This window comes from Pseudophryne corroboree, chromosome 7, assembly GCF_028390025.1.
Source record: "Pseudophryne corroboree isolate aPseCor3 chromosome 7, aPseCor3.hap2, whole genome shotgun sequence".
Taxonomy (NCBI): Eukaryota; Metazoa; Chordata; class Amphibia; order Anura; family Myobatrachidae; genus Pseudophryne; species Pseudophryne corroboree.
Genome location: NC_086450.1, coordinates 501794595 through 501818856, shown reverse-complemented (window position 1 = coordinate 501818856; position 24262 = coordinate 501794595). Strand labels below are relative to the sequence as shown.

General features: G+C 50.1%; 1 protein-coding gene across 2 annotated transcripts in view; it reads left to right on the top strand.

The window, feature by feature from the left end:
* Positions 1-24262, top strand: part of LOC134945787 (nuclear factor 7, brain-like) — a 180398-nt gene that overhangs the window by 24280 nt on the left and 131856 nt on the right. The gene's annotated exons all lie outside the window — the stretch shown is intronic.

The window sequence follows — 24262 nt, the reverse complement described above, 5'->3', positions numbered from 1 at the left end:
GCTCCAGAGGGACGATCACAGGTTCAGCCTGGATGGGTCCCGGAGCCGCGCCGCCGGCCCCCTTACAGAGCCAGAAGAACGAAGAGGTCCGGTGAAATCGGCGGCAGAAGACGTTCCTGTCTTCAACTAAGGTAGCGCACAGCACTGCAGCTGTGCGCCATTGCTCTCAGCACACTTCACACTCCGGTCACTGAGGGTGCAGGGCGCTGGGGGGGAGCGCCCTGAGACGCAATAAAAACAGAAATACCTTAGGATGGCAAAAGAAATACATCACATATAGCTCCTGGGCTATATGGATGTATTTAACCCCTGCCAGTTTTCCAGAAAAAAGCTGGAGATAGGCTCCGCCCCTTCACGACGGCCTTATCTCCTCAGCACACAAGCGCCATTTTCCCTCACAGTTCCGCTGGAAGGACGGCTCCCTGACTCTCCCCTGCAGTCCCTACAGAATCAGGGTAAAAACGAGAGAGCGGGGGCACCATTGGCAGCTAAATTATAAACAGCAGCTATAAAAGGGAGTAACACTTATATAAGGTTATCCCTATATATATATATATATATATATATATATATATATATATATATATATATAGCGCTCTGGTGTGTGCTGGCAAACTCTCCCTCTGTCTCCCCAAAGGGCTAGTGGGGTCCTGTCCTCTATCAGAGCATTCCCTGTGTGTGTGCTGGGTGTCGGTACGATTGTGTCGACATGTATGAGGAGGAAAATGATGTGGAAGCAGAGCAATTGCCTGTATTAGTGATGTCACCCCCTAGGGAGTCGACACCTGACTGGATGGTTGTATTTAAAGAACTACGTGACAATGTCAGCACTTTACAAAAAACTGTTGACGACATGAGACAGCCGACAAATCAATTAGTGCCTGTCCAGGCGTCTCAGACACCGTCAGGGGCGGTAAAACACCCGTTACCTCAGTGGGTCGACACAGACCCAGACACGAATACTGAGTCCAGTGTCGACGGTGAGGAGACAAACGTAATGTCCAGTAGGGCCACACGTTACATGATCACGGCAATGAAGGAGGCATTGAACATTTCTGACACTACAAGTACCACAAAGAAGGGTATTATGTGGGGAGTGAAAAAACTACCAGTAGCTTTTCCTGAGTCAGATGAATTAAATGAGGTGTGTGATAAAGCGTGGGTTTCCCCCGATAAAAAAGTGCTAATTTCTAATAAATTATTGGCACTCACACGTTTATCTAAACAAGTAGCGTTACCGTCTCCTGATACGGCCGCCCTCAAAGAACCAGCGGATAGAAGGCTGGAAAATATCCTGAAGGGTATATACACACATACTGGTGTTATACTGCGACCAGCAATCGCATCAGCCTGGATGTGCAGTGCTGGAGTGGCGTGGTCGGATTCCCTGACTGAAAATATTGATACCCTGGATAGGGACAGTATATTACTAACTATAGAGCATTTGAAGGATGCATTACTATATATGCGTGATTCACAGAGGAATATTTGCACCCTGGCATCAAGAGTGAGTGCTATGTCCATTTCTGCCAGAAGAGCGTTATGGACGCGACAGTGGTCAGGGGATGCGGATTCCAAACGACATATGGAAGTATTGCCGTTTAAAGGGGAGGAGTTATTTGGGGCCGGTCTATCGGACCTGGTGGCCACGGCAACGGCCGGAAAGTCCACCTTTTTACCCCAGGTCACCTCTCAGCAGAAAAAGACACCGTCTTTTCAAACTCAGTCCTTTCGTTCCCATAAGTACAGGCGGGCAAAAGGCCACTCATTTCTGCCCCGGGGCAGAGGAAGAGGAAAAAGACTGCACCAGGCAGCCTCTTCCCAGGAGCAGAAGCCCTCCTCTGCTTCTGCCAAGTCTTCAGCATGACGCTGGGGCTTTACAAGCGGACTCGGACACGGTGGGGGCCCGTCTCAAAAATTTCAACGCGCAGTGGGCTCACTCGCAAGTGGACCCCTGGATTCTGCAGGTAGTATCACAGGGGTACAAACTGGAATTCGAGACGTCTCCCCCTCGCCGGTTCCTGAAGTCTGCTCTACCAAAGTCTCCCTCCGACAGGGAGGCAGTTTTGGAAGCCATTCACAAGCTGTATTCCCAGCAGGTGATAATCAAGGTACCTCTCCTACAACAGGGAAAGGGGTATTATTCCACGCTGTTTGTGGTACCGAAGCCGGACGGCTCGGTGAGACCAATTTTAAATCTAAAATCCTTGAACACTTACATAAAGAGGTTCAAATTCAAGATGGAGTCACTCAGAGCAGTGATAGCAAACCTGGAAGAAGGGGACTATATGGTGTCTCTGGACATCAAAGATGCTTATCTCCACGTCCCAATCTACCCTTCTCACCAAGGGTACCTCAGGTTCGTGGTGCAAAACTGTCATTATCAGTTTCAGACGCTGCCGTTTGGATTGTCCACGGCACCTCGGGTCTTTACCAAGGTAATGGCCGAAATGATGATTCTTCTTCGAAGAAAAGGCGTTTTAATTATCCCTTACTTGGACGATCTCCTGATAAGGGCAAGGTCCAGGGAACAGTTAGAAGTCGGAGTAGCACTATCTCAGTTAGTGTTACGTCAGCACGGGTGGATTCTAAATATTCCAAAATCGCAGCTGATTCCAACGACACATCTCCTGTTCCTAGGAATGATTCTGGACACAGTCCAGAAAAAGGTGTTTCTCCCAGAGGAGAAGGCCAGGGAGTTATCCGAGCTAGTCAGGAATCTCCTAAAACCAGGCCAGGTGTCAGTGCATCAGTGCACGAGGGTCCTGGGAAAAATGGTGGCTTCTTACGAAGCGATTCCATTCGGAAGATTCCATGCAAGAACGTTTCAGTGGGATCTTCTGGACAAATGGTCCGGATCGCATCTTCAGATGCATCAGCGGATAACCCTGTCGCCAAGGACAAGGGTGTCTCTTCTGTGGTGGCTGCAGAGTGCTCATCTACTAGAGGGCCGCAGATTCGGCATTCAGGATTGGATCCTGGTGACCACAGATGCCAGCCTGAGAGGCTGGGGAGCAGTCACACAGGGACAAAATTTCCAGGGCTTGTGGTCAAGCATGGAAACATCTCTTCATATAAACATTCTGGAACTAAGGGCCATTTACAATGCCCTAAGTCAAGCAAAACCCCTGCTTCAGGGTCAGGCGGTATTGATCCAATCGGACAACATCACGTCAGTCGCCCACGTAAACAGACAGGGCGGCACGAGAAGCAGGAGGGCGATGGCAGAAGCTGCAAGGATTCTTCGCTGGGCGGAGAATCATGTGATAGCACTGTCAGCAGTGTTCATTCCGGGAGTGGACAACTGGGAAGCGGACTTCCTCAGCAGACACGACCTTCACCCGGGGGAGTGGGGACTTCATCCAGAAGTCTTCCAAGAGATGGTAAACCGTTGGGAAAAACCAAAGGTGGACATGATGGCGTCCCGTCTCAACAAAAAACTAGACAGATATTGCGCCAGGTCTAGGGACCCTCAGGCAATAGCGGTGGACGCTCTGGTAACACCATGGGTGTACCAGTCAGTGTATGTGTTCCCTCCTCTGCCTCTCATACCAAAAGTACTGAGAATCATAAAAAGGAGAGGAGTAAGAACTATACTCGTGGTTCCGGATTGGCCAAGAAGGACTTGGTACCCGGAACTTCAAGAGATGCTCACGGAGGACCCGTGGCCTCTACCTCTAAGAAAGGACCTGCTCCAGCAGGGACCTTGTCTGTTCCAAGACTTACCGCGGCTGCGTTTGACGGCATGGCGGTTGAACGCCGGATCCTGAAGGAAAAAGGCATTCCAGAAGAAGTCATCCCTACCCTGATAAAGGCCAGGAAGGATGTAACCGCGAAACATTATCACCGCATTTGGCGAAAATATGTTGCGTGGTGTGAGGCCAAAGAGGCCCCTACAGAGGAATTTCAACTGGGTCGCTTCCTACATTTCCTGCAAACAGGACTGTCTATGGGCCTAAAATTAGGGTCCATTAAGGTTCAAATTTCGGCCCTGTCGATTTTCTTCCAAAAAGAACTGGCTTCAGTGCCTGAAGTCCAGACGTTTGTCAAAGGGGTACTGCATATACAGCCTCCTTTTGTGTGTGCCCCCGGTGGCACCTTGGGATCTCAATGTGGTTTTGGGGTTCCTAAAATCACATTGGTTTGAACCACTCACCACTGTGGAATTAAAATATCTCACATGGAAGGTGGTAATGCTGTTAGCCCTGGCTTCAGCCAGGCGTGTCTCAGAATTGGCGGCTTTATCTTATAAAAGCCCTTACCTGATTTTTCACACGGATAGGGCAGAATTGAGGACTCGTCCTCAATTTCTCCCAAAGGTGGTTTCAGCGTTTCATGTGAACCAGCCTATTGTGGTGCCTGCGGCTACTAGGGACTTGGAGGACTCCAAGTTACTGGACGTAGTCAGGGCCCTGAAAATATATATTTCCAGGACGGCTGGAGTCAGGAAATCTGACTCGCTGTTTATCCTGTATGCACCCAACAAGCTGGGTGCTCCTGCTTCTAAGCAGACGATTGCTCGTTGGATTTGTAGTACAATTCAGCTTGCACATTCTGTGGCAGGCCTGCCACAGCCAAAATCTGTAAAAGCCCATTCCACAAGGAAGGTGGGCTCATCTTGGGCGGCTGCCCGAGGGGTCTCGGCTTTACAACTTTGCCGAGCAGCTACTTGGTCAGGGGCAAACACGTTTGCTAAATTCTACAAATTTGATACCCTGGCTGAGGAGGACCTGGAGTTCTCTCATTCGGTGCTGCAGAGTCATCCGCACTCTCCCGCCCGTTTGGGAGCTTTGGTATAATCCCCATGGTCCTTACGGAGTCCCAGCATCCACTTAGGACGTTAGAGAAAATAAGAATTTACTTACCGATAATTCTATTTCTCATAGTCCGTAGTGGATGCTGGGCGCCCATCCCAAGTGCGGATTGTTTGCAATACTTGTATATAGTTATTGTTACAAAATGCGGGTTATTATTGTTGTGAGCCATCTTTTCAGAGGCTCCTTCGTTTATCATACTGTTAACTGGGTTCAGATCACAGGTTGTACGGTGTGATTGGTGTGGCTGGTATGAGTCTTACCCGGGATTCAATATCCTTCCTTATTATGTACGCTCGTCCGGGCACAGTATCCTAACTGAGGCTTGGAGGAGGGTCATAGGGGGAGGAGCCAGTGCACACCAGCTAGTTCAAGCTTTTACTTTTGTGCCCAGTCTCCTGCGGAGCCGCTATTCCCCATGGTCCTTACGGAGTCCCAGCATCCACTACGGACTATGAGAAATAGAATTATCGGTAAGTAAATTCTTATTTTTTCTCTTACGTCCTAGAGGATGCTGGGGTCCACATTAGTACCATGTGGTATAGACGGGTCCACCAGGAGCCATTGGCACTTTAAGAGTTTAATAGTGTGGGCGGGCTCCTCCCTCTATGCCCCTCCTTCCAGACAGTATAGAAAATGTGCCCGGAGGAGCCGGTCACAGCTACGGGAGTACTTTTAGTTTTATTATTTTTAATAGAATTTAGGCACAGGGAGGCTGCTGGCAACAGCCTCCCTGCTTCGTGGGACTAAGGGGGGAGTAGTGTCCGCCCTGCGGGGTCTGAGCCACTATCTCCGCTGACAGGACACTGAGCTTCTGAGGGAATAGAGCGATCGCCGCCACAGGGGATCGCTCACCCCAGCAGCATGCCGCCACCCTCTTACAGAGCCAGAAGATCGGTGGCAAGTTAGTCACCGGCCCCCCTGACAAGTGGGGAGCCGGTGTGAAGATGGCGGCAACAGGGTAGGGAGCGCGGTATTAACTGCGCTCCGGAGCTCAGAGACACACTGTGAGGGGCGCCCTGAGCCAGCGCCTACACCCTGCACTGGTCAGCAAGGCTGTCGGGGTCCCTGGATCTCAGCCAGCATATACCTCAGGCCAGTATAATCCTTGTGAAGAGCGGGAAGACGCGCCATCTTCAGGGGGCGGAGCTTCTCAGAGCGGACCAAGCAGTGTTCAGCGCCATTTTCTCTGCCTGCAGTCTTCAGCGCTGTCCCGCCACATCAACTCCAGCTATCTGTAGGGTACCAGGGGGTTGTAGAAGGGGGGGAGGCAGTGTATATACTGTCTCTACCTATTAAGGAGCACAGTCAGCGCGGGGTGGGGGATTCCCTGTTCCTCAGAAGCGCTGTGTGTGGGTTGGCTCCAATCTCTGTGTCTCTCTGCAATTCTTGGGGGAAAACTCGGTCTGCCCTTTCCCTGTGTGTATGTTGGGGGTGTGGGGATTGCAAGCAGACATGTCTAGATACTCTGTATCATATGTTGCAGAGGATATATCTTCTCAGGAAGATCCCATTCCATGTAATCAGGATTGCACTGTTGTAGCGCAGATACCGGCTAGTGAACCGGAGTGGTTAACCTCTCTTAAGGGGGCTATTTCTCAGATTTCTGAGAGGGCTGCGGAGACTGAGAATGCAACTCAGGTTTTACAGTCCTCTATGGCAGTATGGTCAGGTTCTGTTCCCTCGGGCCCCCCTGCGGTACACTCTCAAAAACGTGCTCTTGCCCAAATTACGCAGGATGACACGGATACTGATTCTGACATGGTGATGGGGATGTGTTGCGGGGGGCGGCATCACTTGCTAAGGGGGTGCAGTTGATGATAGAGGCCATTAGAGATGTGTTAAATATTGCTGACACAACTCCTGAGCAGGTTGAGGAGGCTTATTTCACTGATAATAAGAAAGCCTCGCTAACCTTCCCTGCATCTAAAGAATTAAATGCTGTATTTGAAAAATGCTTGGAAAACCCGGATAAAAAATTCCAGATCCCTCTAAGGCAGTGATTTTCAACCTTTTTTTACTCGCAGCACACCGAGCAATATTTTAAAATTGCCAAGGCACACCATAAGTTCCCCACAGAAAAACACACACATTGGCCCTCACAGTAAATAAAAAAATCCACACATTTTTTGGCCTACACAGAAAAAACAATCACATTGCTCCCCACATAAATCATGTTGCTCAATACATAAATCCTATTGCTCCCCACATAAATCAATTACATTGCTGCCCACATAAATCATGTTGCTCACACATAAATCAATCACATTTCTCCCCACATAAATCCTATTGCTCCCCACAGGAGAAGTAAAATAACAAATATTAGCCCCTACCGGTCAGCTGTCCTCCTTCCTGTCCCTCAGTGGTGGGGGTTGTTCATAGTGGAGTGCTGCGAATACTGAGCAGCGGGCAGTCGGGCAGGTGTGGATGTGGGTGGGCAAGGACAGATGTGTATGCAGGCAGGAACTGGAAGATGTGTATGCAGGCGGGTGGGCTGGCTGGGTGGTGAGATGCGGCTGGCCGTGACCTATGAAATCACACCGCCGCATCTTCAAGGCATAGGTCACGGCCGGAGCACGACTAATCCTCTAAGAAGAGCCCGGGCCAACAGTTCACTCTGAAGGTGTAGGAAGCTGCTCTGGCTCCGGGGCACACCTTACAACTGGTCGCGGCACATTAGTGTGCCACGGCACACTGGTTGAAAATGCCTGCTATAAGGGTTCTGGTTGCTTTTCCCTTCCCTGATGAAGATAGAAAAAAGTGGGAGACCCCGCCTATAGTTGACGCGTCTGTCTCCAGGCTGTCAAAGAAGGTGGTCTTACCTGTTCCGGGATCTACCACGTTGAAAGAACCGGCAGATCGCGAGGTTGACACTACGCTCAAGTCCATATACACGGCTTCAGGGGCGTTATTGCGGTCTACTATTGCCTGTGCATGGATTTCTAAAGCTATAGCAAAGTGGTCAGGCACGTTACTAGAGGACTTGGCTAAGATGGATAAGGGTGAGGTTGAATTGTTTTTACGTAACATACAGGATTCTGCGGGATTTATGGTAGAATCCATGAAGGACCTGGGTTCCATGGCTGTGGGGATCTCCTCCATGTCCGTCTTGGCTCGCAGGGGTTTCTGGCTGCGCCAATGATCTGCGCACGCGGAATCCAGGAGAAGTGTGGAGAACCTACCCTTCACAGGTCAGGCTCTTTTTGGGGAGGCGCTGGACGCGTGGATTTCCACGGCAACCGCGGGTAAGTCTCCTTGGGATTCAGTCTGAAGATCGACACTGTTTAGGTCGACAGTCAATAGGTCGACAGAATTTATAGGTCGACATGTGCTAGGTCATAAGGTCGACATGAGTTTTTCACATTTTTTTAAAACTTTCTCTGACGTCCTAGTGGATGCTGGGAACTCCGTAAGGACCATGGGGAATAGCGGCTCCGCAGGAGACTGGGCACAACTAAAAGAAAGCTTTTAGACTACCTGGTGTGCACTGGCTCCTCCCACTATGACCCTCCTCCAAGCCTCAGTTAGATTTCTGTGCCCGGCCGAGCTGGATGCACACTAGGGGCTCTTCTGAGCTCCTAGAAAGAAAGTTTATTTTAGGTTTTTTATTTTACAGTGAGACCTGCTGGCAACAGGCTCACTGCATCGAGGGACTAAGGGGATAAGAAGCGAACCTACCTGCTTGCAGCTAGCTTGGGCTTCTTAGGCTACTGGACACCATTAGCTCCAGAGGGATCGACCGCATGGAACTGGCCTTGGTGTTCGTTCCCGGAGCCGCGCCGCCGTCCCCCTTACAGAGCCAGAAGCAAGAAGAGGTCCGGAAAATCGGCGGCAGAAGACATCGGTCTTCACCAAGGTAGCGCACAGCACTGCAGCTGTGCGCCATTGCTCCTCATACACACTTCACACTCCGGTCACTGAGGGTGCAGGGCGCTGGGGGGGGGCGCCCTGAGCAGCAATAAAAACACCTTGGCTGTCAAATATATCACAATATATAGCCCCAGAGGCTATATATGTGATAAATACCCCTGCCAGAATCCATAAAAAAGCGGGAGAAAAGTCCGCGAAAAAGGGGCGGAGCTATCTCCCTCAGCACACTGGCGCCATTTTCTCTTCACAGTGCAGCTGGAAGACAGCTCCCCAGGCTCTCCCCTGTAGTTTGCAGGCTCAAAGGGTTAAAAAGAGAGGGGGGGCACTAAATTTAGGCGCAATATTGTATATACAAGCAGCTATTGGGAAAAATACACTCACTATAGTGTTAATCCCTAAATTATATAGAGCTCTGGTGTGTGCTGGCATACTCTCTCTCTGTCTCCCCAAAGGGCTGTGTGGGGTCCTGTCCTCAGTCAGAGCATTCCCTGTGTGTGTGCGGTGTGTCTGTACGGCTGTGTCGACACGTTTGATGAGGAGGCTTATGTGGTGGCAGAGCAGATGCCGATAAATGTGATGTCGCCCCCTGTGGGGCCGACACCAGAGTGGATGGATAGGTGGAAGGTATAAACCGACAGTGTCAACTCCTTACATAAAAGGCTGGATGACGTAACAGCTGTGGGACAGCCGGCTTCTCAGCCCGCGCCTGCCCAGGCATCTCAAAGGCCATCAGGGGCTCAAAAACGCCCGCTCCCTCAGATGGCAGACACAGATGTCGACACAGAGTCTGACTCCAGTGTCGACGAGGTTGAGACATATACACAATCCACTAGGAACATCCGTTACATGATCCCGGCAATAAAAAATGTGTTACACATTTCTGACATTAACCCAAGTACCACTAAAAAAGGGTTTTATGTGTGGGGAGAAAAAGCAGGCAGTGTTTTGTTCCCCCATCAAATGAGTGAATGAAGTTTGAAAAAGCGTGGGTTCCCCCGATAAGAAACTGGTAATTTCTAAAAAGTTACTGATGGCGTACCCTTTCCCGCCAGAGGATAAGTTACGCTGGGAGATATCCCCTAGGGTGGATAAGGCACTCACACGTTTGTCAAAAAAGGTGGCACTGCCGTCTTAGGATACGGCCACTTTGAAGGAGCCTGCTGATAAAAAGCAGGAGGCTATCCTGAAGTCTGTATTTACACACTCAGGTACTAGACTGAGACCTGCAGATAGTGCTGTTGCAGCGTGGTCTGTGACCCTGTCAAACAGGGATACTATTTTGCGAACATATTAAAGACGTCGTCTTATATATGAGGGATGCACAGAGGGATATTTTGCCGGCTGGCATCCAGAATTAATGCAATGTCCATTCTGTCAGGAGGGTATTAGAGACCCGACACTGGACAGGTGATGCTGATTTTAAAAAGGCACATAGAGCCTTATAAGGGTGAGGAATTGTTTGGGGATGGTCTCTGGGACCTCGTATCCACAGCAACAGCTGGGAAGAAAATTTTTTACCTCGGGTTTCCTCACAGCCTAAGAAAGCACTGTATTATCAGGTACAGTCCTTTCGGCTTCAGAAAAGCAAGCGGGTCAAAGGCGCTTCTTTTCTGCACAGAGACGAGGGAAGAGGGAAAAAGCTGCACCAGTCAGCCAGTTCCCAGAATCAAAATTCTTCCCCTGCTTCCTCTGAGTCCACCGCATGACGCGGGGGCTCCACAGGCGTAGCCAGTTACGGTGGGGGGCCGGCTCAAAAATGTCAGCGATCAGTGGGCTCGCTCACAGATGGATCCCTGGATCCTTCAAGTAGTATCTCAGGGGTACAAGCTGGAATTCGAGGCGTCTCCCCCCCGCCGTTTCCTCAAATCTGCCTTGCCGACAACTCCCTCAGGCAGGGAGGCTGTGCTAGTTACATAGTGATGAGCGGATTCGGTTTTACTCGGTTCTCAAAACCGAATCTTATTGGCTATCCAAAACACGTGACATCAGTGAGTCAATAAGATTCGGTTTTGAGAACCGAGTAAAACCGAATCCGCTCATCAGAGGCAATTCACAAGCTGTATTCCCAGCAGGTGATAGTCAAGGTGCCCCTACTTCAACAAGGACGGGGTTACTATTCCACATTGTTTGTGGTACCGAAACCGGACGGTTCGGTGAGACCCATGTTAAAATTGAAATCCTTGAACACATACATAAAAAAATTCAAGTTCAAGATGGAATCGCTCAGGGCGGTTATTGCAAGCCTGGAGGAGGGGGATTACATGGTATCCCTCGACATCAAGGATGCTTACCTACATGTCCCCATTTACCATCCTCACCAGGAGTACCTCAGATTTGGGGTACAGGATTGCCATTACCAATTCCAAACACTGCCGTTTGGACTGTCCACGGCACCGAGGGTCTTTACCAAGGTAATGGCAGAAATGATGATACTCCTTCGAAAAAAGGGAGTTTTAATTATCCCGTACTTGGACGATCTCCTTATAAAGGCGAGGTCCAAGGAGCAGTTGTTGGTCGGAGTAGCACTATCTCGGGAAGTGCTACAACAGCACGGATGGATTCTATACATTCCAAAGTCACAGCTGGTTCCTACCACACGCCTACTGTTCCTGGGGAGGGTTCTGGACACAGAACAGAAAAAAGTATTTCTCCCGCAGGAGAAAGCCAAGGAGCTGTCATCTCTAGTCAGAGACCTCCTGAAACCAAAACAGGTATCGGTGCATCACTGCACACGAGTCCTTGGAAAAATGATAGCTTCTTACGAAGCAGAATTCCATTCGGCAGGTTCCATGCAAGAACCTTTCAGTGGGACCTCTTGGACAAGTGGTCGGGATCGCATCTTCAGATGCATCGGCTGATAACCCTGTCTCCAAGGACCAGGGTATCTCTACTGTGGTGGCTGCAGAGTGCTTATCTTCAAGAGGGCCGCAGATTCGGCATACAGGACTGGGTCCTGGTAACCACGGATGCCAGCCTTCGAGGCTGGGGTCAGTCACACAGGGAAGACATTTCCAAGAACTTTGGTCAAGTCAGGAGTCGTCCCTACACATAAATGTTCTGGAACTGAGGGCCATTTACAATGCCCTAAGTCTGGCAAGGCCTCTGCTTCAAAACCAGCCGGTACTGATCCGATCAGACAATATCACGGCGGTCGCCCATGTAAACCGACAGGGCGGCACAAGAAGCAGGATGGCGATGGCAGAAGCCACAAGGATTCTCCGATGGACGGAAAATCACGTCTTAGCACTGTCAGCAGTGTTCATTCCGGGAGTGGACAACTGGGAAGCAGACTTCCTCAGCAGACACGACCTACACCCGGGAGAGTGGGGACTTCATCCAGAAGTCTTCCAACTGTTGGTAAACCGTTGGGAAAGGCCACAGGTGGACATGATGGCGTCCCGCCTAAACAAAAAACTAGATATTGCGCCAGGTCAAGGGACCCTCAGGCAATAGCTGTGGACGCTCTAGTGACACCGTGGGTGTACCAGTCGGTTTATGTATTCCCTCCTCTGCCTCTCATACCAAAGGTACTGAGAATAATAATAAAACGAGGAGTAAGAACGATACTCGTGGTTCAGGATGGGCCAAGAAGAGCTTGGTACCCAGAACTTCAAGAAATGATATCTGAGGACCCATGGCCTCTACCGCTCAGACAGGATCTGCTACAGCAGGGGCCCTGTCTGTTCCAAGACTTACCGCGGCTGCGTTTGACGGCATGGCGGTTGAATTCCGGATCCTAAAGGAAAAGGGCATTCCGGAGGAAGTCATTCCTACGCTGATAAAAGCCAGGAAAGAAGTAACCGCAAACCATTATCACCGTATTTGGCGAAAATATGTTGCGTGGTGTGAGGCCAGGAAGGCCCCAACAGAGGAATTTCAGCTGGGTCGTTTTCTGCACTTCCTACAGTCAGGAGTGACTATGGGCCTAAACTTGGGTTCCATTAAGGTCCAGATTTCGGCTCTGTCGATTTTCTTCCAGAAAGAACTGGCTTCACTGCCTGGAGTTCAGACATTTGTAAAGGGAGTGCTACATATTCCGCTCCATTTGTGCCTCCTGTGGCACCTTGGGATCTCAACGTGGTGTTGAGTTTCCTAAAATCACATTGGTTTGAGCCACTTAAAACTGTGGATTTGAAATATCTCACGTGGAAAGTGGTCATGTTATTGGCCTTGGCTTCGGCCAGGCGTGTGTCAGAATTGGCGGCTTTGTCATGTAAAAGCCCTTATTTGATTTTCCATATGGATAGGGCAGAATTGAGGACTCGTCCCCAGTTTCTCCCTAAGGTGGTATCAGCTTTTCACTTGAACCAACCTATTGTAGTGCCTGCGACTACTAGGGACTTGGAGGATTCCAAGTTACTGGACGTAGTCAGGGCCTTGAAAATTTATGTTTCCAGGACGGCTGGAGTCGGGAAAACTGACTCGCTTTTTATCCTGTATGCACCCAAAATAGGTGCTCCTGCTTCTAAGCAGACTGTTGCTCGCTGGATTTGTAGCACAATTCAGCTGGCGCATTCTGCGGCTGGTTTGCCGCATCCTAAATCAGTGAAAGCCCATTCCACGAGGAAAGTGGGCTCATCTTGGGCGGCTGCCCGAGGGGTCTCGGCTTTACAACTTTGCCGAGCTGCAACTTGGTCAGGGGCAAACACGTTTGCAAAATTCTACAAATTTGATACCCTGGCTGAGGAGGACCTTGAGTTCTCTCATTCGGTGCTGCAGAGTCATCCGCACTCTCCCGCCCGTTTGGGAGCTTTGGTATAATCCCCATGGTCCTTACGGAGTTCCCAGCATCCACTAGGACGTCAGAGAAAATAAGATTTTACTCACCGGTAAATCTATTTCTCGTAGTCCGTAGTGGATGCTGGGCGCCCATCCCAAGTGCGGATTGTCTGCAATACTTGTATGTAGTTATTGCCTAACTAAGGGTTATTGTTGAGCCATCTGTTGAGAGGCTCAGTTATATTTTATACTGTTAACTGGGTATAGTATCACGAGTTATACGGTGTGATTGGTGTGGCTGGTATGAGTCTTACCCGGGATTCAAAATCCTTCCTTATTGTGTCAGCTCTTCCGGGCACAGTATCCTAACTGAGGCTTGGAGGAGGGTCATAGTGGGAGGAGCCAGTGCACACCAGGTAGTCTAAAAGCTTTCTTTTAGTTGTGCCCAGTCTCCTGCGGAGCCGCTATTCCCCATGGTCCTTACGGAGTTCCCAGCATCCACTACGGACTACGAGAAATAGATTTACCGGTGAGTAAAATCTTATTTTTTCATACTTAACGATCCACGTGGACTACGATTGGAACGGTAATCTGTGCCGAGCGAAGCGAGGCACCTTGCCCGAAGTATAGTGAGCGAATTCGGGTTCCCGGTCACTCTACGAAGAAAACGACACCAAAAAACCTCACGTTGACCTAGCACATGTCGACCTAGAAACCCTGTCGACCTTCCAACCCTGTCGACCTAGTGACTGCGACCTATAGTGGTCGACCTAGACATTGTCGACCTAGACACTGTCGATCTAATGATCCACACCCAGTCTCTTTCTTCCATCAGCTGCACCGGCTACGAAGAAACCCTTTTCTCCCGATACGTCAGTCCTTTCGGACCGCTAGGACTAGAAAGAACAAGCTGTCTAACACCTTCTTTAGAGTAGGTCGTGCAAAATCCGCAAAACCTGCACCTGCAGGTTCCCAAGACCAGAATCTGCTTCTGGTGCCCCGGAATCTTCAGCATAACGGTGGACTGCGCAGCCTGGAGGATGGTCAGATGGGTGCACGGCTCAGGCGTTTCAGCCACGTCTGGGTGTCGTCCGGCCTGGATCCCTGGGAACGGGATATTGTGTCCCAGGGGTACAGGCTGGAGTTTCAAAATCTCCCGCCTCACCGATTTATCAAATCAGGCTTGCCAGCTTTACTGACAGACTGAGCTATCCTACGGGAGGCTATCAAAAATTTGGAAAAGTCACAGGTCATTGTTCCAGTTCCACCTCATCAGCAAAACAAGGGTTACTATTCAAACCTTTCTCTTACGTCCTAGAGGATGCTGGGGACTCCGTAAGGACCATGGGGTATAGACTGGCTCCGCAGGAGACATGGGCACTATAAAGAACTTTAGAATGGGTGTGCACTGGCTCCTCCCTCTATGCCCCTCCTCCAGACCTCAGTTAGATCCTGTGCCCAGAGGAGACTGGGTGCATTACAGGGAGCTCTCCTGAGTTTCTCTGAAAAAATAATTTTGTTAGGTTTTTTATTTTCAGGGAGCACTGCTGGCAACAGGCTCCCTGCATCGTGGGACTGAGGAGAGAGAAGCAAACCTACTTAAATGATAGGCTCTGCTTCTTAGGCTACTGGACACCATTAGCTCCAGAAGGAGTCTGAACGCAGGTCTCCCCTCGCCGTTCGTCCCAGAGCCGCGCCGCCGTCCTCCTCACGGAGCCGGAAGATAGAAGCCGGGTGAGTATAAGAAGAAAGAAGACTTCAAAGGCGGCAGAAGACTTCAGATCTTCTCTGAGGTAACGCGCAGCGGTACCGCTGCGTGCCATTGCTCCCACACACAACACACACGGCAGGCACTGATGGATAAAATTGCTGCCTGCAGGGGGGGCGCCCTGGGCAGCAATTTTAAACCTCTAGGACTGGCTAAAATGAATATATAGGCTCCGAGGGCTGTATATAGTAAATCCCCCGCCAGTATTTAAAAAAAAAAAAAAATCGAGCGGGACCGAAGCCCGCCGCTGAGGTGGCGGAGCTTGATCCCTCAGCACTAACCAGCGCCATTTTCTCCACAGACACTGCAGAGAAGCTGGCTTCCCGGACTCTCCCCTGCTGAGCACGGTGACACAGGGCAGAAAAGAGGGGGGGGGGGGGGCACTTTAAAGGCGCAGTGGGTGTATTATATGCACATAATTATATAAAAGCGCTATTTATCTGGGAATTGGTTTTTCCAGTGTCAGTTGGCGCTGGGTGTGTGCTGGCATACTCTCTCTCTGTCTCTCCAAAGGGCCTTATTGGGGATCTGTCTCCATATAAATATCCCTGTGTGTGTGGGGGTGTTGGTACGAGTGTGTCGGCATGTCTGAAGCGGAAGGCTCTTCTAAGGAGGATGTCGAGCAGATGATTGTGGTGTCTCCGTCGGCAACGCTGACACCTGATTGGTTGGACATGTGGAATGTTTTAAATGCAAATGTGACATTATTACATAAAAGGATGGACAAAGCAGAGTCCAGGGAAAAAGCAGGGAGTCAATCCATGGCTTTGACTGTGTCACAGGGCCCTTCAGGGTCTCAAAAACGTCCCCTATCCCAAATAGCAGACACTGATACCGACACGGATTCTGACTCCAGTGTCGACTACGATGATGCAAGGTTACACCTAAGGGTGGCAAAAAGTATTCATTATATGATTATTGCAATAAAAGATGTTTTGCATATCACAGATGACCCCTCTGTCCCTGACACGAGGGTACACATGTTTAAGGAAAAGAAACCTGAGGTGACATTTCCCCCATCTCATGAGCTGAACGCATTATTTGAAAAAGCTTGGGAAACTCCAGACAAAAAACTGCAGATTCCCAAAAGAATTCTTATGGCGTATCCTTTCCCGGCACAGGACAGGGTACGGTGGGAATCCTCGCCCAGGGTAGACCAGGCTTTGACGCGCTTATCCAAGAAGGTGGCGCTACCGTCTCCAGACACGGCAGCCCTCAAGGATTCTGCTGATCGCAGACAGGAAACGACTTTAAAATCAATTTATACACATACGGGTGCTTTGCTCAGACCGGTAATAGCATCAGCTTGGGTTTGTAGCGCGGTAGCAGCTTGGACAGATACCTTGTCAGCTGATATTGATACCCTAGATAGGGATACCATTTTATTGACCTTAGGTCACATCAAAGACGCAGTCTTATATATGAGGGACGATCAGAGAGACGTCGGCCTACTAGGTTCAAGGGCCAATGCCATGGCGATTTTTGCTAGGCGCGCACTGTGGACCCGCCAGTGGACGGGTGATGCCGACTCAAAAAGGCATATGGAGGTTTTACCTTACAAGGGTGAGGTGTTATTTGGGGAAGGTCTCGCGGACCTGGTTTCCACAGCTACCGCGGGTAAATCTACTTTCTCTGACGTCCTAAGTGGATGCTGGGGACTCCGTCAGGACCATGGGGAATAGCGGCTCCGCAGGAGACAGGGCACAAAAGTAAAAGCTTTAGGATCAGGTGGTGTGCACTGGCTCCTCCCCCTATGACCCTCCTCCAAGCCTCAGTTAGATTTTTGTGCCCGGCCGAGAAGGGTGCAATTTAGGTGGCTCTCCTAAAGAGCTGCTTAGAGTAAAAGTTTTGTTAGGTTTTTTATTTTCAGTGAGTCCTGCTGGCAACAGGCTCACTGCATCGAGGGACTTAGGGGAGAGAAGTGAACTCACCTGCGTGCAGGATGGATTGGCTTCTTAGGCTACTGGACACCATTAGCTCCAGAGGGAGTCGGAACACAGGTCTCACCCTGGGGTTCGTCCCGGAGCCGCGCCGCCGACCCCCTTGCAGATGCCGAAAAGTGAAGAGGTCCAGAAACCGGCGGCAGAAGACTTTTCAGTCTTCATAAGGTAGCGCACAGCACTGCAGCTGTGCGCCATTGTTGTCAGCACACTTCATAGCAGCGGTCACTGAGGGTGCAGGGCGCTGGGGGGGGCGCCCTGGGCAGCAATGATAGTACCTTATTCTGGCTAAAAATACATCACATATAGCCCCTGGGGGCTATATGGATGTATTTAACCCCTGCCAGGTCTCAGAAAAACGGGAGAAGAAGCCCGCCGAAAAGGGGGCGGGGCCTATTCTCCTCAGCACACAGCACCATTTTCCCTCACAGAAATGCTGATGGGAAGGCTCCCAGGCTCTCCCCTGCACTGCACTACAGAAACAGGGTTAAAACAGAGAGGGGGGGCACTTATTTGGCGATATGTATATATATATTAAAATGCTATAAGGGAAAAACACTTATATAAAGGTTGTCCCTGTATAATTATAGCGTTTTTGGTGTGTGCTGGCAAACTCTCCCTCTGTCTCCCCAAAGGGCTAGTGGGGTCCTGTCCTCTATCAGAGCATTCCCTGTGTGTGTGCTGTGTGTCGGTACGTGTGTGTCGACATGTATGAGGACGATGTTGGTGAGGAGGCGGAGCAATTGCCTGTAATGGTGATGTCACTCTCTAGGGAGTCGACACCGGAATGGATGGCTTATTTAGGGAATTACGTGATAATGTCAACACGCTGCAAGGTCGGTTGACGACATGAGACGGCCGGCAAACCAATTAGTACCTGTCCAGGCGTCTCAAACACCGTCAGGGGCGTTAAAACGTCCTTTTACCTCAGTCGGTCGACACAGACACGGACACTGACTCCAGTGTCGACGGTGAAGAAACAAACGTATTTTCCTTTAGGGCCACACGTTACTTGTTAAGGGCAATGAAGGAGATGTTACATATTTCTGATACTACAAGTACCACAAAAAAGGGTATTATGTGGAGTGTGAAAAAACTACATGTGGTTTTTCCTGAATCAGATAAATTAAATGAAGTGTGTGATGTTGCGTGGGTTTCCCCCGATAGAAAATTATTGGCGGTATACCCTTTCCCGCCAGAAGTTATGGCGCGTTGGGAAACACCCCTTAGGGTGGATAAGGCGCTCACACGCTTATCAAAACAAGTGGCGTTACCGTCTCCAGATACGGCCGCCCTCAAGGAGCCAACTGATAGGAGGCTGGAAAATATCCTAAAAAGTATATACACACATACTGGTGTTATACTGCGACCAGCGATCGCCTCAGCCTGGATGGGCAGCGCTGGGGTGGCTTGGTCGGATTCCCTGACTGGAAATATTGATACCCTTGACAGGGACAGTATTTTATTGACTATAGAGCATTTAAAGGATGCATTTCTATATATGCGAGATGCACAGAGGGATATTTGCACTCTGGCATCAAGAGTAAGTGCGATGTCCATATCTGCCAGAAGATGTTTATGGACACGACAGTGGTCAGGTGATGCAGATTCCAAACGGCACATGGAAGTATTGCCGTATAAAGGGGAGGAGTTATTTGGGGTCGGTCCATCGGATCTGGTGGCCACGGCAACAGCTGGAAAATCCACCTTTTTACCCCAAGTCACATCTCAGCAGAAAAAGACATCGTCTTTTCAGCCTCAGTCCTTTCGTCCCCATAAGGGAAGAAGACTGCAGCAGGCAGCCCATTCCCAGGAACAGAAGCCTTCCACCGCTTCTGCCAAGTCCTCAGCATGACGCTGGGGCCGTACAAACAGGTGCGGTGGGGGGTCGTCTCAAGAGTTTCAGCACGCAGTGGGCTTACTCGCTAGTGGACCCCTGGATCCTACAAGTAGTATCCCAGGGGTACAGATTGGAAATTCGAGACGTCTCCCCCTCGCAGGTTCCTGAAGTTTGCTTTACCAACGTCTCCCTCCGACAGGGAGGCAGTATTGGAAACAATTCACAAGCTGTATTCCCAGCAGGTGATAGTCAAAGTACCCCTCCTACAACAAGGAAAGGGGTATTATTCCACACTATATTGTGGTACTGAAGCCAGACGGCTCGGTGAGACCTATTCTAAATCTGAAATATTTGAACACTTACATACAAAGGTTCAAATCAAGATGGAGTCACTCAGAGCAGTGATAGCGAACCAGGAAGAAGGGGACTATATGGTGTCCCTGGACATCAAGGATGCTTACCTCCATGTCCCAATTTGCCCTTCTCACCAAGGGTACCTCAGGTTCGTGGTACAAAACTGTCACTATCAGTTTCAGACGCTGCCGTTTGGATTGTCCACGGCACCCCGGGTCTTTACCAAGGTAATGGCCGAAATGATGATTCTTCTTCAAAGAAAAGGCGTCTTAATTATCCCTTACTTGGACGATCTCCTGATAAGGGCAAGGTCCAGAGAACAGTTGGAGGTCGGAGTAGCACTATCTCAAGTAGTTCTACGACAGCACGGGTGGATTCTAAATATTCCAAAATCGCAGCTGTCTCCGACGACACGTCTGCTGTTCCTAGGGATGATTCTGGACACAGTCCAGAAAAAGGTGTTTCTCCCGGAGGAGAAAGCCAGGGAGTTATCCGAGCTAGTCAGGAACCTCCTAAAACCAGGCCAAGTGTCAGTGCATCAATGCACAAGGGTCCTGGGAAAAATGGTGGCTTCTTATGAAGCGATTCCATTCGGCAGATTCCACGCAAGAACTTTTCAGTGGGATCTCCGGATCGCATCTTCAGATGCATCAGCGGATAACCCTGTCTCCAAGGACAAGGGTGTCTCTTCTGTGGTGGCTGCAGAGTGCTCATCTACTAAAGGGCCACAGATTCGGCATTCAGGACTGGGTCCTGGTGACCACGGATGCCAGCCTGAAAGGCTGGGGAGCAGTCACACAAGGAAAAAATTTCCAGGGAGTGTGATCAAGTCTGGAGACTTCTCTCCACATAAATATACTGGAGCTAAGAGCAATTTACAATGCTCTAAGCTTAGCAAGACCTCTGCTTCAAGGTCAGCCGGTATTGATCCAGTGGGACAACATCACGGCAGTCGCCCACGTAAACAGACAGGGCGGCACAAGAAGCAGGAGGACAATGGCAGAAACTGCAAGGATTCTTCGCTGGGCGGAAAATCATGTGATAGCACTGTCAGCAGTGTTCATTCCGGGAGTGGACAACTGGGAAGCAGACTTCCTCAGCACGACCTCCACCCGGGAGAGTGGGGACTTCATCGGGAAGTCTTCCACATGATTGTGAACCGTTGGGAAAGACCAAAGGTGGACATGATGGCGTCCCGCCTGAACAAAAAACTGGACAGGTATTGCGCCAGGTCAAGAGACCCTCAGGCAATAGCTGTGGACGTTCTGGTAACACCGTGGGTGTACCAGTCGGTGTATGTGTTCCCTCCTCTGCTTCTCATACCTAAGGTACTGAGAATTATAAGACGTAGAGGAGTAAGAACTATACTCGTGGCTCCGGATTGGCCAAGAAGGACTTGGTACCCGGAACTTCAAGAGATGCTCACAGAGGACTCATGGCCTCTGCCGCTAAAAAGGGACTTGCTTCAGCAAGTACCATGTCTGTTCCAAGACTTACCGCGGCTGCGTTTGACGGCATGGCGGTTGAACGCCGGATCCTAAGGGAAAAAGGCATTCCGGAAGAGGTCATTCTTACCCTGGTCAAAGCCAGGAAGGAGGTGACCGCACAACATTATCACCACATGTGGCGAAAATATGTTGCGTGGTGTAAGGCCAGGAAGGCCCCACGAAGAAATTTCAACTCGGTCGATTCCTGCATTTCCTGCAAACAGGAGTGTCTATGGGCCTCAAATTGGGGTCCATTAAGGTTCAAATTTCGGCCCTGTCGATTTTCTTCCAGAAAGAATTGGCTTCAGTTCCTGAAATCCAGAAGTTTGTCAAGGGAGTACTGCATATACAACACCCTTTTGTGCCTCCAGTGGCACTGTGGGATCTCAACGTAGTTCTGGGATTCCTCAAATCACATTGGTTTAAACCAATCAAATCTGTGGATTTGAAATATCTCACATGGAAAGTGACCATGATGTTGGCCCTGGCCTCGGCCAGGCGAGTGTCAGAATTGGCGGCTTTGTCTCACAAAAGCCCATATCTGATTGTCCATTCGGACAGGGCAGAGCTGCGAACTCGTCCCCAGTTTCTCCCTAAGGTGGTGTCAGCGTTTCACCTGAACCAGCTTATTGTGGTACCTGCGGCTACTAGGGACTTGGAGGACTCCAAGTTGCTAGATGTTGTCAGGGCCCTGAAAATATAGGTTTCCAGGACGGCTGGAGTCAGGAAAACTGACTTGCTGTTATCCTGTATGCACCCAACAAACTGGGTGCTCTTGCTTCTAAGCAGACGATTGCTAGTTGGATGTGTAGTACAATTCAGCTTGCACATTCTGTGGCAGGCCTGCCACAGCCAAAATATGTAAATGCCCATTCCACAAGGAAGGTGGGCTCATCTTGGGCGGCTGCCCGAGGGGTCTCGGCTTTACAACTTTGCCGAGCTGCTACTTGGTCAGGGGCACACCCTGGCTGAGGAGGACCTGGAGTTCTCTCACTCGGTGCTGCAGAGTCATCCGCACTCTCCCGCCCGTTTGGGAGCTTTGGTATAATCCCCATGGTCCTGACGGAGTCCCCAGCATCCACTTAGGACGTCAGAGAAAATAAGAATTTACTTACCGATAATTCTATTTCTCGTAGTCCGTAGTGGATGCTGGGCGCCCATCCCAAGTGCGGATTGTCTGCAATACTTGTACATAGTTATTGTTACAAAAATCGGGTTATTATTGTTGTGAGCCATCTTTTCAGAGGCTCCGCTGTTATCATGCTGTTAACTGGGTTCAGATCACAGGTTGTACAGTGTGATTGGTGTGGCTGGTATGAGTCTTACCCGGGATTCAAAATCCTTCCTTATTGTGTACGCTCGTCCGGGCACAGTATCCTAACTGAGGCTTGGAGGAGGGTCATAGGGTGAGGAGCCAGTGCACACCACCTGATCCTAAAGCTTTTACTTTTGTGCCCTGTCTCCTGCGGAGCCGCTATTCCCCATGGTCCTGACGGAGTCCCCAGCATCCACTACGGACTACGAGAAATAGAATTATCGGTAAGTAAATTCTTTTCTCTATCGTCCTAGTGGATGCTGGGGTTCCTGAAAGGACCATGGGGAATAGCGGCTCCGCAGGAGACAGGGCACAAAAAGTAAAGCTTTTCCGATCAGGTGGTGTGCACTGGCTCCTCCCCCTATGACCCTCCTCCAGACTCCAGTTAGATTTTTGTGCCCGGCCGAGAAGGGTGCAATCTAGGTGGCTCTCCTAAAGAGCTGCTTAGAGAAAGTTTAGCTAGGTTTTTTATGTTACAGTGATTCCTGCTGGCAACAGGATCACTGCAGCGAGGGACTGAGGGGAGAAGGAGTCAACTCACCTGCGTGCAGGATGGATTGGCTTCTTGGCTACTGGACATCAAGCTCCAGAGGGACGATCACAGGTACAGCCTGGATGGTCACCGGAGCCGCGCCGCCGGCCCCCTTGCAGATGCTGAAGACAGAAGAGGTCCAGAATCGGCGGCTGAAGACTCCTGCAGTCTTCTAAAGGTAGCGCACAGCACTGCAGCTGTGCGCCATTTTCCTCTCAGCACACTTCACACGGCAGTCACTGAGGGTGCAGGGCGCTGGGAGGGGGGCGCCCTGGGAGGCAAAATGAGTACCTATAAAGGCTAAAAATACCTCACATATAGCCCTAGAGGCTATATGGAGATATTTAACCCCTGCCTGATTTCTCAAAATAGCGGGAGACGAGCCCGCCGGAAAAGGGGCGGGGCCTATCTCCTCAGCACACGGCGCCATTTCCTCTCACAGCTCCGCTGGTCAGGACGGCTCCCAGGTCTCTCCCCTGCACTGCACTACAGAAACAGGGTAAAACAGAGAGGGGGGGCAAATTTATGGCGATATTTTTATATAACAAAGCAGCTATAGGGGAGCACTTATTATAAGGCTATCCCTGATATATATATATAGCGCTTTTGGTGTGTGCTGGCAAACTCTCCCTCTGTCTCCCCAAAGGGCTAGTGGGTCCTGTCTTCATTAGGAGCATTCCCTGTGTGTCTGCTGTGTGTCGGTACGTGTGTGTCGACATGTATGAGGACGATATTGGTGTGGAGGCGGAGCAATTGCCAAATATGGGGATGTCACCTCCTAGGGGGTCGACACCAGAATGGATGCCTTTATTTATGGAACTACGGGATAGTGTCAACACGCTAAAGCAGTCGTTTGACGACATGAGACGGCCGGACAATCAATTAGTGCCTGTCCAGGCGACTCAAACACCGTCAGGGGCTGTGAAACGCCCTTTGCCTCAGTCGGTCGACACAGACCCAGACACAGGCGATGACTCCAGTGGTGACGGTGACGAATCAACCGTATTTTCCAGTAGGGCCACACGTTATATGATTTTGGCAATGAAGGAGGCGTTACATTTAGCTGATACTACAGGTACCACTAAACAGGGTATTATGTGGGGTATGAAAAAACTACCTATAGTTTTTCCTGAATCAGAAGAACTAAATGACGTGTGTAATGAAGCGTGGGTTGCCCCTGATAAAAAGCTGATAATTTCAAAGAAATTATTGGCATTATACCCTTTCCCGCCAGAGGTTAGGGAGCGCTGGGAAACACCTCCTAGGGTGGACAAGGCGCTAACACGCTTATCTAAACAAGTGGCGTTACCCTCTCCTGAGACGGCCGCACTTAAAGATCCATCAGATAGGAGGATGGAAAATATCCAAAAAAGTATATACACACATGCAGGTGTTATACTACGACCAGCTGTAGCAACTGCCTGGATGGGCAGTGCGGGGGTAGTTTGGTCAGAATCCCTGATTGAAAATATTGATACCCTGGACAGGGACAATATTCTACTGTCGTTAGAACAAATAAAGGATGCATTTCTTTATATGCGTGATGCACAGAGGGATATATGCACACTGGCATCACGGGTAAGTGCTATGTCCATTTCGGCCAGAAGAGCTTTATGGACGCGA